Source organism: Macaca mulatta, chromosome 3 (assembly GCF_049350105.2).
Source record: "Macaca mulatta isolate MMU2019108-1 chromosome 3, T2T-MMU8v2.0, whole genome shotgun sequence".
NCBI classification, from domain to species: Eukaryota; Metazoa; Chordata; class Mammalia; order Primates; family Cercopithecidae; genus Macaca; species Macaca mulatta.
The window spans coordinates 155,469,984-155,482,554 of NC_133408.1; positions in this window are offsets into that span (position 1 = coordinate 155,469,984).

Sequence of the window (12,571 nt, forward strand, 5' to 3'; positions counted from 1 at the left end):
CTTATAAGTGGGAGTTGAACAATGAGAACACATGGACACAGGGAGGGGAACATCACACACTGGGGCCTGTCTGGGGGTGGAGGGCTAAGGGAGGCATAGCATTAGGAGAAATACCTAATGTAGGTGATGGATTGATGGATGCAGTAAAACACTGTGGCACGTGCATACCTATTTAACAAACACTCATGTTCTGCACATATATCCCAGAACCTAAAGTATTAAAGAAAGGAATAAAAATTACTCACAAATGCATCTTGAAAGTAAAAATAAATAACGGGAAAAATAATACTTTAATTTTAATAAATTTGGTTTGTATGTATCCATAGAGTATTCATTATTATGTATTAAGACATAAAGTTTTTTCAACATGTTCCAAGAAACACCCTTTATTAGACTACACTGCCATTCATTTAAAACTACTTTCACATAAAAAAGGGAGAAAAACACTCCTAAATAAAATTTTGTACAGAGAGAAAACTGAAACTCCAATTACATAATATTCAGAAAAAATAGAAATGAAAACACTTCAAACTAAAACATATGTGGCTAATAATATAAGTAGAAGCAAAGTCATCACTTTAAAGGCTTTCATTATTCAGCAAGTGAAATAAAATACATAAACTGAGCATTTTCTTCCAAAGGTTATGTTAGATAAAAAGATAGTTAAAGAAAACAGAAGATTTGAGTTAAAAAGCATAAAAGCAAAAATTACAAATTAACAAATGAAAAAACAGTGGAATTGATATCTACAAGTTGGCTTTAAAAATAATACACACACACATACATATACATATATGTTTATTTCAATATAAAAGACACAATGGAATATTAGGAATATATAAACTACAAATCTAGGGACTGAAAAAGTAAACATCTAAAATAATACAAAGCATAATTCCATTCTGACAAATATGGAAATTTCTAAATGAATGATTTCCAAGAAAAGAAGCCTAAAAATTTAATGCAAAATTTTGAGAAAATAAATAACTATAGGAAAGTACTTTTGTGGTACATATACAATATTGAATACTATGCAGCCATGAAAAAGAACAAAATTGTGTCCTTTGCAACAACATAGATGCAACTGGAGGCCATTATTCTGGCGAATTTATGCAGAAACAGACAGCCAAATACTGGATGTTCTCACTCATAAGTGGGAGCCAAACTTTGGGTACTCATAGACAGAAAGATGGAAACAACAGACAGTGGGGACTACTAGATGAGAGAGAGTGGGAGAGGGCCAAGGGTTGAAAAACTATTTGGTACTGTGCTCCTTACCTGAATAATGAGATAATTTGCATCTCAAACCTCAGTATCATACAATGTACCCATGTAACAAACCTGCACATGTACTCCCTGAATCTAAAATAAAAGTTAAAATTACATGTTAAAAAGCGAAACGTTAAATATGTTGACATGTAATTGTATGGCTGAATTTTCTCTGTTTCAGGGGTTTGAAAACAAATTTCAAAGCTGCACTAATTATTCCACTAAATGCTGTAAGATAGAAACAGACCAATTAATTTTACCAATTGAACATACTGGTGGTATCAAAACCTGAGAAACCACATCTAACACAAACTATAGCTAATTTAATTTATAAATGGAAATACATAAATTCTAATAGAATGAAGCAGTGTACTATCAAATATTTTAAATCAGTTTCATCAGGTATTTTTCAAATAGTGTTTATTGATAAATGTTTATCAATTATTATCTTTCTACATGTATATGTTTGTATGTAAAAAGATACATTCTTTTGACCTAAGGATCTTCTGTGATCAAAATGTAAATAATTTATAAACTATGAATAAATATTTTATGTAAAACTTTAAAGGAAACCTCAAAATATTTGATATTTAATAAACTGTATTTTAATAGATTGGAATAAGTGGAAAGATGAAACATTTCTTAGGTAGAAAGGAACACAGTTGGAAAAATTACAATTTTCCTCAAATAAACTATTATTTAATTTAACTTAATTAATTTAACTTAATTGCAATTAAAATATCCATTTTCTTTGTATGTGATTCTAACATTTTTGTCAATAAAAACAAGTAAAATATGCAATTTTAAAAATGAAGACTAGTAAAGAGTATAAATACTCATATATGAGTATAAAACAATATATACAATATATATGAGTATAAAACATCAATACATATTATGGATAAAATATAAGTGTTTTATAAAACCAAATGTGAAATGGATGGAGAAATAAGCTTTGGCAAACACTGAAAATAGCATAATGAATTGTCCAAAACTTTTGAGGACTATTTGACAGAAATATGTATTTAAAAATTAGATACTTAGCTCAAAAATTCTATGCCTATAAATTTTCTCAATGACTATACTTACATAATTTTGACAATATATGTATATATAAAGTTGATCATGCAGCAAACCACCATGGCACACGTTTACCTATGTAACACATCTGTATATCCTGCACATGTACCCTGGAACTTAAAAAATAAAAATAAATCTTAAAAAGTTGATCATTACTGTATTAATTGTAATGAAAAAATTGTAAGGAAATAGGTAATATAAACTAAATATATAATAAGTAAAATTAAAGGAAAATAAGTAATCTAAAATCCATTTTTAGAGACTTCTTTAGATAAGTTTCAATTTATTTATACAAAGGAATATAATGCAGCCATTTAAAACTGAAGCTGAATATCAGTCCTCATAAAATAAAATCTTGGATATATATTTTGAAGCTGAAGAAAGCAAAGTTGAGAACAATATTTTAGTGTGATTTCGTGTGTTAAACAATGATATATATCTATTATTTTGAGACATAGGGATGAAAGTTTATTAGAATGAGAGATAAGCTCTTCTAAGTCCTTAGTACTTATTCCTCTTGTGTGGGGGGTATTATGGAAGCTACTGTCTGATATTTTCAGCATGTGTCTGTATTGCATTTATTTTAAAAGTTTTTGTTTATTTTAAATTTTATTTTTGTTGAGACAGTGTCTCTGTTGACTAGGTTGGAGTGCAGTGCTGCAAACACAGCTCACCGCAGCTTCGACTTACCATGCACAAAGCCATCTTCCCACCTCAGTCTCCAAAGTGCTGGAATTACAGGCATGAGCCACTATACCCTGCTAAAAGTTTTTTAATAACATATTTAAATAAACAAGTATTATAAAACTATGATTTTAAAAATAGTGTTTCCTTTTTATACAAATAAACAGAGATTAATGCACAAACTAGAACGTCCAGACACAAATGACTTCTATGGTAATCAGGAACAGGTGTTTTCAGACATATGGCATAGCAAGGTTTTCTGGAGTGCAATTTAGCAGAATTACCCTAAAAATGTAAATACATTTTTTCCTAGTAAAGTTACTTCTGGAAATAAAACTTAAAAAATGAAGAAATAATTAGATATTTGTACAACACTTCTGTAGCTATTCATTTCACCATTACAAACTGAAAAATAAAAACAACTTAAATGTAAAATAATTAATTAAATAAGTTATAGAATGTAGCCATAATATATTTGAGTGGATCACAAGGTCAAAAGATCAAGACTATCCTGGCCAACATGGTGAAACCCCATCTCTACTAAAAATACAAAAAATGAGCTGGGTGCGGTGGCGGGTGACTGTAGTCCCAGCTATTCGGGAGGCTGAGGCAGGAGAATCACTTGAACCAAGGAGGCAGAGGTTGCAGTAAGCCGAGATTGCGCCACTGCACTCCAGCCTGGCGACACAGAGAGACTCTGTCTCAAAAATAATAATAATAATAATAGAAAACACTTTTGATATATTATTTTAACAGCTTTCTGTTAAATAACAGTAACATGACATTTACCCATTTATAGTGTATAATTAAATGATTTTTACTATATTTACAAAGTAGTGCAACCATTACCACTACATAATTTACAGTAAGGTACAATTTTTTATTTGAGACCTTGCTTCCTAAATATAGGCATTTACAATTTAAAGATTCCTTCTAAACACAGCTTTAGTCATATATCATGTTTTAGAATTATGTGCTCTCACTTCATTCATCTAAGTGTTTTCTAAGTTCCTTTGTGACTTATTTGACCCATTGTTGACTCAGGAGTGCGTTAATTTCCACATATTTGTAATCTTTAATTTTTTGTGCGTGGTTGATTTTTAATTTAATTCCATTGTGTTGCAAGAACATGCTTCTCATTATTTCAATTCTTTTAAATTTATTGAGGCTTCTGTTATGATCTAACATATGGTTCATCCTGAAGAATGTCTCATGTGTGCTTGAGAAAAATGTGTATTTTGCTGTTGGTCTATAGTGTTGTTCAAGCCTTTTACATTATTGTTGACCTTCTATCTCCTTTTTCTATCTGATATTGAAAGTGGAATATTGAGGTCTCTGCCTTTTGATAGGATTGTGTAATTCATTCACAATTAATGTTATTATTGGTATGATTGTATTTACTTCTAGCATTTTTCTACAGGTTTCCTTTGTGTATCATGTCTTTTTTGTTCCTCTCTTAATACTTTGCTACCTTTTTTGCATTAATTGAATTTTTGTGTAATATTTTAGTTTCTTGAGCAATTTTAACTATATATAGTTACCTTCTTAGTGGTTTTTCTGAGATTTCCAACATACACTTAAGTTACAAGAATTATCTTCATATTTATACTAACTTCAATCCAATGTAATATAGAAATTTACTTCTTTATAGCTCTATCCCTTTACCTTTTTGTGTTATTATTATACATTTTACATTTATTTATTTTGCAAACAAAAAAATTTACACATTTATTACTTTGTGTAATTTTTGATCTATTAAAATGTGGAGTGAAGAAAGGAGATAAAGTACATACTTACAGAGCTGGGTATATTAGCTTTTTGGTTCTCTTTTTTTTTTTTTCCTGTGAATTCATTATAATCTGACATCATTTTCTTATTCCAACACAGTTTTGTCCCTACTAATTTTTTCATGATGTGAAATGTGTTTGATTTCTATATGTCTTAGTCCCACTGGTAAAATTATATACAACTTGTTTTATGTAGTTAGTTTTCAACTAAGTTAAAAGAAGACATGCCTTTATGCTATATTTTAAAATTAGCAAAATATTTGCCTTCACTGATGTTCTTTTTTTTTTTTTTTTTGCCTGGGGACCTAATATAGTGTTAAATGAAAAGTACATTGTTAAGTGAGCAATTATCACAGTGAATAGCATATATCTCAGTTTTTATTTGTAAATAAAATGATTTGGGATAAAATATGGCAAAATATCAATTATGATTTAGATTTGTTTCAATTTCAATTTTTTTCATTATCTTTACTTATTAGTTGATTTGTTCCAATTTCTATAAAATGAATATATGTTATTCTGTAATAGTAAAACTTTGCTTTAAAATACATACATATTCTTCTAAGGGGGCACATTCTTTGTTTTTTTTTTTTTTTTTCAGTGCCTTTTACGTTTTTTATAAATATTCCATCCTATCCACTTAATTTCAGGAGGCTTGGTGAAAGCTACAATATCTCTAGACCATCATGGAATGTCTATGGGATATCACAGAAATTTTATTATTTATAATCATCCCAGTCAAAGGATTTACTTTCCTCAAAGAAGAGTGTTGCATCTTGTCAAGAAGAAAACATTGATTCTATACATAGAAAGTCACATAGTCTCTTCCCAAATGGTCTTAGATCTGCTGAACAACTTCAGCAAAGATTCAGGCTAGAAAATCAATGTACACAAATGAGTTGCATTTCTATACACCAGTAACAACTTGGCTGACAGTCAAATCGAGAATGTGATTTCATTCACAATAGCCACAGAATAAATAAAATACCTATTAATACAGCTAACCAGGGAAAAGAAAGTACTCTACAATGAAAATTACAAAACATTGCTGGAAGAAGTCAGAGGTGACACAAACAAATGGAAAACACTCCATACTCATGGATAGGAAGAATTAATATTGTTAAAATGCTCATACTGCCCAAAGAAATTTACAGATTCAATGCTATTCCTATCAAACTACCAATGACATTTCTCACAGTATCAGAAAAAAATATATAAAATTTATTTGGAACCAGAAAAGAGCCTAAATAGGCAAAGCAACCCTAAGCAAAAAAAAACAAAGTTGGAAACATCATACTACTCAATTTCAAACTATACTACAAGGCTACAGTAACTAAAACAGCATGGTATGGTACAAAAATAGACACATAGACCAATGGAAAACGTTAGAGAACCCAGAAGTAAAGCTGCACACATACAACCATCTGATCTTTGACAAAGCTGACAATAACAAACAATGGGGAAAGGCATCAGTATTTATATGCAGAAGATTAAAACTGGACCCTCTACCTTTCACTTTATACAAAAATCAACTTAAAATGGATTAAAGACTTAAATGTAAAACCTAAAACTGTAAAAACCCTGGAAGAAAATCTAGGAAATACCTTTCCAGACATTGGCCCTGGCAAAGACTTTATGATGATAACTACAAAAGCAATTGTAACAAAAACAAATATTTACAAGTGAGACCTAAATAGTGAGACCTAATTAAACTACAGAGCTTCTGCACAGCAAAGGAAACTATCAATAGAGTAAACAGACAACCTACAGAATGAGAGAAAACATTTGCTAACTATGCTTCTGACAAAGATCTAATACACAGAATCTATAAGGAACTTAAACAAATCAACAAACAAAAATTAAACAACCCCATTTAAAAATGGGCAAAGAACATGAACAGACAATTCTCAAAAGAAGACACACATGTGGCCAACAAACATATATAAGAATCCTCAATATCACTAATCAGTAGGGAAATGCAAATCAAAACCAAAATTAGATACCATCTCACACCAATTAGAATGGCTATTACTGAAAAAATGAAAAAAATAACAGATGCTGGCAAGGTTGCAGAGAAAAAGGAATGCTTATACACTGCTGATGGGAATGTAAATTAGTTCAGCCACCATGGAAAGCAGTCGGGAGATTTCTCAAAGAACCAAATGGAACTGCTATACCACCCAGCAATGCCATTACTGGGTATACACCCAAAGGAATATAAATCGTTCCATCATAAAGTTACATGTACTCACATGTTCATCACAGCACTATTCACAATACCAAAGACACCGAATCAACCTACATGCCCATCGACAGTGGACTGGATAAAGAAAATATGGTAATATATACCATGAAACACTACACAGCCATAAGAAGGAATGAGGTCATATCCCTTGCAGCAACATGGATGAAGCTGGAGGCCATTATCCTAAGCAAATTAATGTGGGAACAGAAAACCAAGTACCACGTGTTCTCACTTATAAGTGAGAGCTAACTATTGAGTATACATGCACACGAAGAAGGGAACAATAAACACTAGGGCCTACTTGTGGGTGGAGCATGAGGACTGAAAAACTACCTATTAAGTATCATGCTGGTTACCTGGATGACAAAATTATTTGTACTGCAAACTTCCATGGTACACAATTCACCCATGTAACAAACATGCACATATACCCCTTGAACCTAAAATAAAAGTTGGAAAGAAAAAAAGAAGTGCTCCAAAATATGTGAACATGAGAAAATTATCTAAATTGGGATAATATAGCCTCCTATGTTAGCAGAATTTTGAAAATTTGTTCCTTCTCATTCCTGAAATTTTAGTCAGGAAAAGGGCTTATTTATCTAAAACTAAAATTTTAGAAAATGTTAAATATAGAAATGCATCACTTAGCAACAGGGGTACTTTCTGAGGAATGCTTCATTAGATAATTTTGTTGTCATGCCAGTATCATAGAGTGTATTATATCACAAACCTAGAATGGTATAGCCTACTACATACCTAAACAGATGGTGTAGTCTACTGCTCCTAGGCTACAAATCTCAACAGCACATTACTGTTCTGAATGCTGTAAGCAGTTGTAATACAATGGTAAGTATCTGTGTATCTACATATCGAAACATAGAAAAGGTACAGTAAAAATGGGGTATTATAATCTTTTAAAACTGTCTTTGTATAGGTTGTCCCTTGTTGACTGAAATGTTAATATTTGGGACTTGACTCCAGTTGTTAACTGGAATTCCCATTGAACAGTTAAGCTGGTGTTCCCATTGATAAATGCATAAGATGACTCTAAGGAAATGGATCCTAACTACTTCATCACGTCCATCTCAGAGATTTACTTACTTCTCATCAGAAGTTAATAAATAATTTCAATAGGACATCTTACCCTAAAAGGGGTCAGAGGTATTTGACCTACTCTATGTCAAATTTATTTTTTTTAGTGACACCTTAGACCTTTACCTTTCATTTAACTTCCTTTCCCTGATGTTTCAATACATTTTACCTATATTGTTTTGATGTACTTTAATGGCTTTTGAGCAGGTTTTATTTGTGGATGAACTGACTTTAACTCACCATGCTTTAATTAGTTTCTTTAATACATTACTTTACTTGTCTTTCAGCAAAGACAAGTTAATAACAATTAATTGCCTTAATTTATTTCTTATTTTATTATATTTCTTCTTCTTATTCAACTTATTCAAAATGAGTCGAAAATATGCTAACCATGATACTCAAAGTGAGATTACTCCTAATTAGAGGCTACATATGGTATACTGAGATTGGGGGGACTTTTGAAAATAATATAAGTATTATACCTAATTATGGGCTCCACTTTTTAAAAAAGTACTTCGGTAGAAGAAAACTCAGATTCTGTGTTCAGATTTCAAGGAAAATTAAGCAACTTTACCAAGACAGCAAATGAGATGAAATTAAGCATTTCATTTCTCAAATTATTAATTTAGTAATAGGCACTAACTTCATTGCTCTCTGATTATTGGCAAAGCCAAGATGTGCATTTTCTCCCTTTGAACACTGTATTAATGAAATTGGAGGTTGTGTGTCTTACGCAATGTATGTTCTGCAACATTTTGAAAGCTTAGCTGGGAATCCCTGTGGTGCTGACTGAAGGGAAAAAAGGAAGCAAAGTCTTCTCTAGTTTTTAAAAACCAGAAGTATTTTTCAGAAGTCATGTATGAAATAAACTGCTTATGAGAAAATGACTGTAATGCTGCCTCAGTTTTCAGTGATAGAGGGATCTGTTTAAAACATTCTGACATAAAAAATAAATCAGCTTTAACTTCAATTATTAAGAGCTAAAGTAGCATTCTTTGATAGAAAGGGGTGGGTTTCTGGCATTTCAATGATAAATATGTATGAAAATAGTTGTGTCACCATGGAAACTAAGGCCTCACTTTTTTTTTTTTTTTTTTTTTTTTTTTACACAAGGCAAATAGTATAATAGAAACTTGGGATATCTAAAAACAAATTGATGAAGACCAACCACTGTTAGAGTGTTTTGTATTCTTAAATTTTTTGCATTTCTTGGTTTTTAGCATTCATTTTAAGTTCTGAAGAATATGTTCAGATTTTCTTCAAGTCATTTTTGAGATTTCAAGCATTTTAATGAATATTTTTAAATAAGCATTGATGCAATATAGTTGCATTAGTAACTAGTGTCTGTTTGAAACTTTGAATAGCATCACTCTGAAGAAATCAAATTGGTATTTTTTTCAGAGTGACACAAACTCTCTTATAGGCATTTAGGCAAATATCTTTTATTTTTCTCCTTTAGTTTTTGTTTCCTATGAGTAAATTCTGGATAGGAGGCAATGAAGATTGTATCTGAATGCAGTGATGTTTTTGCTGTGGCAAATTTTACAAATACTTTCTGGAGTTTCTGATATAGCATGTCCCCTGGATGTTTTAGATGGGAACACCTCTTGCTAGGAGCCAATATATTTCATATTGCCTGCTTCCCTAAAACCACAAAATTTAATCATTTTAATGACTTAATGTTAAAGATACGTATATTTAAATGAAGGCTATTGCATGCAATTCAAATATACTTTCCTACATAAGAGTAAGTGTTAGTGAGAGAAAAGAGCCCTGACCCAAGATATCCAAATCTCTTATCCTTGTTCCATTTTTTTTTTTTTAGCAGCAATTTTGCTTTGGAAAAACCCTTTCATCTCTCTGAGTCGTGCTTTTCATGTTTATAAAATGGAACTCATTATATTTGCACATGTCCGGGATTATTTTGAGAATCGTAGTTTATTTGGAAAAAACTTCTAAATATCAAAAATTATATTCAAAATATAAGGTGAAATAAGTTTTATTACAGCTAAGAAAACCATCTAGTTTAAATTTTGCATAATATTAATACATGATGACATTAGTTTATAACTCACAAAGTACACCTAAGTGGGCTTATGGCAACACCAAAATATCTGGTTCAAAAGTAAAATTTTACATAAAGCATATTTTAAAATAAAATCTCACCTGCCAGCCTGGGCGACAGAGTGAAGACTCCGCCTCAAAAAAAAAAAAAAAAAAAAAAAACTCACCTGCTTACTTGTTTTATATTTATTTTGTTCAGCCATCAGAGTTATTAGGGGTTATGGAGTTATCATTGCACTGTTCAGTATACATCTTCAAACTGAAAAATCATTGAGTTAAACTGTTACCATAAGAGAGTGATTTACCTGATTGATATGAATGCTGTTTCAATGAGCAATGAAAAATATTTGACATAATTGGACATCAAATATCTTTAAACACATAAGTGAAACGTGTATCAGTAATAAAGAACAACGAAAAATATTCCAATCTTATAGAACATGGCTCTATCAATGTGTGTCATCTGAAGAGGTTCCTACTTCTTTCACAGCATTCCCCCCATCTTACAGTTCAGGGCTACTGCACACACAATAATTATAACTGGTGCCACACAAAGTATCTTGGGTCCTGCCTGGTATTACTTTGTAAAAGTTTCTCAACTTCTCATATAAGGGTGTAAAGCTTCTCCAACTTTAAGTGAATCTTTAGAGCTGGAGAAGGATTCACTTACCCCACAGTTCACAGGAACACTTATACACTGACAGAGGCATTAAAATAGCACCAAACAATACATTGTTTACCCTAGTATAGAAACCGGTTTACTTCTGCATAAAGAATTTCTTTCTCAGTAGTTTTAAAGAGTTTTTACATACAAAACAAAATTATAAAATACATGGTTTCATATCTTTCTCATGTAAAAATGATGAAGAACATTTATATACTGAAATATTTTGAAAACTTTTTCTTTGCTACACAGCATTCAAAATAATTCTCTTAGTTTCATGGTACTAAGCCTAACGGAGCACTTGAAAAACCTCAGCATTTTAACATAGTTAGGAGGCCTAATTAGGTCTGATTGATTCACAGTCTCAGTCACCATTAAAAAATACTTCTGGAATAGACTCCGACAAGAAATATGCCCATCTCCAAATGGGATAACTAATCTTATATTACTGATTTTTCAGACAGTCGTATTTATTTCAATGGGGGAGAAAATAGTAATTTCCTTTTATTGGACAGATTTATATGTTTTTAAATTCTGTACCTCTTTAGGTAAGTCACAATATTTCTACTTTCATAGCTATGCTCATATACTTTCTGGAAAATGGACACATTTATTTTCAAAATAAGTTTTTCTTTATGCTTCCTCGGATTGTTTCCTATTGTAAGTAAAGCTATATATTATTGGGAATACTTAAAAACAAGAACTGATGGGATAATTTTTCTCTTGAATGAACATATTCAATTATAAAAATATATATATAAACCATGTACTTATACATTTAAGTATTGTGTCTTATTTATTATGAAAATTTAAACCTCAGCCACTTTTAATAGCAAACAATAAGGAACTGCTTGTGCATGTTCATTTATTTTTACTATAACAGACTAGAATATTATGGTCAATGTATAAACAAAAGTAAACATTTAGATAAAATAAAAACAAATGAAAATCATCCTCAAATCTAGATTATTTCCTACACAATGACTAAAATCCTAAACTTTATAATTATCCAGACATTGTTAGTAATAGCATCAAATGTCACGCAGATATAGCAGGCTCTTAGTAGTTTCCTGCAAAGAGTAACACTATATAAATACTGCCACCCTACCTCAATAAGTTAATTTTCTACTAGGCAGTAAAGAGTTCTAGTTATGCACTTTCCCCCCTACAAATACAGATTTTAAGGCTTTTCTGAAAAGTCACACACAAATCTTTGAATTCTTGTGAGGAAAAAAACCACTAGAATTTCTTATCAAATTTCATTAATGCCATATTTTCAAGCTAAGTTTTAATGATTATTTCTTATAGTAATTTTTGTAGCATTAATTTATTTAACAAAACCTATTAGGTTTTAACAGATTCAAATGTCAGTAGGTAAGAAAAGGCTAACAGCCGAAGTAAGTTTAAAGAAGTTCACAAAAACCTATGTACTGACTTTTTAAAAACATGATTACAATTAAATAGTGTGGGACTTACAAAATAGCAAGTCCTTTTAAAAAAGAAACAGTTTTAAATATGACATTTAAGCTTTTCTTAAAAACCCCCAAATTACATATAGTAAATAACCAATAATCCCTTATACCATGAAATGCTCTCATCCCCACCTCCACCAATTTAGTTGTATTCTGTGTCTGCACAATTTATCACAAGAGGTGAAAAGTAAGAGATGAGGAGTGACTCAATGAA